General features: G+C 46.4%; 1 long non-coding RNA gene across 1 annotated transcript; it reads left to right on the top strand.

Annotated features, from left to right (window-relative positions):
- The first annotated feature begins 1,005 nt into the window (after nt 1–1,005).
- Nucleotides 1,006–2,566, top strand: LOC133282943 (uncharacterized). The gene is made up of 3 exons (XR_009747734.1): nt 1,006–1,139; nt 1,463–1,560; nt 2,347–2,566. It is a non-coding gene; the product is annotated as an uncharacterized LOC133282943 (long non-coding RNA).
- Nucleotides 2,567–3,135: the final 569 nt, after the last annotated feature.

The raw sequence follows: 3,135 nt of genomic DNA, 5'->3' as shown, positions 1-3,135 counted from the left end.
GGATCACTTCCCTTGACCTGCTGGTCACTCTCCTTTTGATGCAGCCCAGGATACAGTTGGCTTTCTGGGCTGTGAGTGCACACTGTAGCTGGCTCATGTTAAGTTTCTCATCGACCAACACCCCCAAGTCCTTCTTTCACACACTGTATCTGCTCTCTCTGATAAGAGGCTTCTGTTTACAAGATTTACATACCTGCCTCTTTCTCTCAGAAGGTCTTTCCTGAAAAAGCTCATGGTTTGTCCCTGTGCAGTGTCTATGAAGATCAGGACATGGTCCCTGAACTGCAGCACCATGCAGGCCCTGGCAGCCTCCCTCCCCACTTCCAGCACCATGTCAGAGCTGGAGAGCTCTAGTTACACGGCCACATCCTTCCAGCTCCTGTAACACAAAGATGTGTAGCCTCCTCAGGTCCTCTTACACTTGCCCTACTCAAATTACTACTTACACTTGGATATGGAAAAGTGGCTGGGACCAAATGCCACCCCCTGGGCAGGGAGGCTACTGCTGTGTGGGGGATGTCCAGGGTGTACATCTGCACCTGAGGGTTTAACAGCTGAAGCAAGTTTCTCATCCAGAAGCCACTGTGACCAACGATCCTGCTAGCCACAGTGGTGCTTGCTTAATTATTTGTAAATAGACAAAAGCCACTCAGGTACAAGTTGCTTTAGAAGGGAGCACAGTCCTTTTGCAGTTTTGGTTCCCTCTTGAAGGCAGTCCAAGGAATAGATAGGGCAGTTACTGATCTGTGAACCTTTCCTGTTTCACAGGTGGGTGAAGAACAGTACTACAGCCAGAATCAGATCATTTCCAACCTGCAGAAGGAGCTGGATGCCTGCAACAGCTCAAACAGAGGATCCTTGACCAGCAAGCAGTTCAGGCAAGAGCCCAACTGGTGCCCAAGTCTGTCACACGTTAGAGCTCATGACACTGATTCTGTCTACTCTCCTTACCTGCCAGTGCAACCAGGGGGAGTTTTTTTCTCATCTTTAAATTCCTCTGTACAGCACGGCTCTGAGGGAAGCTTTTCCCCTGAAAAGGAAAGAGTTAATCCAAGAACTGGTCGATGCAAGCAGGTACAAGTTGGACAGCACTGAAGACCTCACTGACTACATATCTTTATTCAAAAAGATAAAATGATGTTAAATTTTCCTTTTGATTCAGATTAAGCCTAATTTAGGGATTAAATTTGTTTTATCATATTAACCACATTTATTACACTAGCAAAGTTGCAGTGCCCACCAGAACACCTGAAGGCCATCTGAAGACAACAGCAATGCAAGTTTGTACCTTTTCTGTGATAGGAGTTTTTTCATATTCTTTCTCTTTATTTTCATTTTTCACATGAAAATTCCATTTTTGGGAGGTCTGCGCTATTTTAATAGACACTGGGGGACTGCTTCTGTCCAGACTGGAACGCATGTTGAATGCTAACACACCTGTAACTTCTTTCAGGATGAGGAGGGGAATGCTGAACCTTTTGTTGCCAAGCTCAGGAGCCAGTATGTCAGGGAGAAGCAGGAGTATCTGAGACAGCTGAAGAACAAGCTGGGAAATTTAATGTAAGTGTGGAGGGAAGGGGCTGATGGGGACAGCAGATCAGGGCAGCATGCACAGAGGGAACCCTGGATGTGAATATTGCACTAAATACCAAAACTTGGCTGAGCCCTGCTCAACAGAACACTGCACAGTGGCAATCCCTAACCCAAAGGACTTGAATATAGCAGGCAGCGAGTAGAGACAATGGGTTGTACCAGTAATCCCCTTCAGCACCTGAAGTCTCATGTCCCAACAACCTTAGCTCTCCAAAACCAGCAGTAAAATCTTGTACATCCTCAGAGAGTGGTTCTGAGGAGTGTGAAGAGCGAATGGGACTGACAGCTGCAGATTTAAAGGTGCTAACCTGAGAAATAATTCCACCTCAAACCAAGAGGCAGTTACTGCCTAAAGAAAAAGGCTGGTGCCATGCACGGAGCACTGAGGAAAACACCAATAGTGGGTAGATGCCCATGAAGTCATGTACTGTCCAACATGGGCACTGAATTAGCAAGGAAATATATAGTTGTGCAGCAAAGGATATCACAATACACAAGAGAGTGAAATTGCAGTCTTCTAGGTTATCACAAATGTAACATTTCCTAGCTTCCCTTCAGTTTGAAATTTCATACTTGGCAGTCTTCATTACATGTGTGTTTAAAAACCAAAGGGATACTAGTAGAAGCAGAGATAATACCAAAAATCATCTTTCCTCTGCATTTCAAGCAACATGGATTCTCCCTGGGGTACCAGTAAGTAAATATTCCTTTCACCTACCACAGCATAGCAGTGATCAAGTTGTTTTTGAACAGGGAGGTGAAGGCAGATGATTTGAAGACCACCTTCTGCATGATCAGTCCTGGTATTGATGATCAAATGCTGGACACATACATTGGCCTGGCTTATCGGGTCCAAAGAGATCAGCCAGCCCAAGAAGTCGTGCCTGTGGAAACTGCCCGTGAGAAATTGATTGCTGAAGATGTGAGACAAGTAGGGCCCTCACCCAGGGTGGGAAGTGCAACAGGCTTCGAAGGAGAGCAAGGAGACCTCCAGTGTTAAAAATAAATGGAATGCTTGATCAACAGGTTTGGATACCAAGCCTAGTAGAGTAACTGCACTAAATACTTCTTCCCATGTATACAGAGATGCAGCTAGTAACCAGCAGCTGAGAGGATAGGCTAGTTTGAACTATCAGAAGCACTTTCAGCTTAAGCAGCAAAGCCCTGCAATACGGTGTTGCAGCCACTGCAGAGTCTTTCCAGCTCAGCCAGACTTGCAGTGGGAAGTTGTCTGATCCCCAGACAGAGGCTTCACCCCCCCATGGAACCTGGGCACTTCAGGGGATTGGGCTCTGCCTGGTGACAGCACAACTGAGCTCTAGCAACCAGTACTAGAACCCAAGAAGCCGCCACCAAATTCTGGGTTGCTTCAGCCCTTGGGATTTATGGTCCCTTGGCTCACAGAGGGAGGGTTTCAAAGATTCATTTCCAAAATCAGGAGGCAGCAGTACATTCAGGGTGCAAGTGAAAGGTGAGTTCAGACCACACCAGATTTACTATCACACCTGTCCCCAAGGAGAATTTGTGTAGCTGTTGTTGTCC

The sequence above is a fragment of the Pezoporus flaviventris genome, unplaced genomic scaffold (genome assembly GCF_033815535.1).
Source record: "Pezoporus flaviventris isolate CSIRO_AGI_PZ_B2104156 unplaced genomic scaffold, CSIRO_AGI_Pfla_v1 ptg000147l, whole genome shotgun sequence".
Classification (NCBI taxonomy): Eukaryota; Metazoa; Chordata; class Aves; order Psittaciformes; family Psittacidae; genus Pezoporus; species Pezoporus flaviventris.
This window is presented reverse-complemented; position numbering and strand designations above follow the sequence as displayed.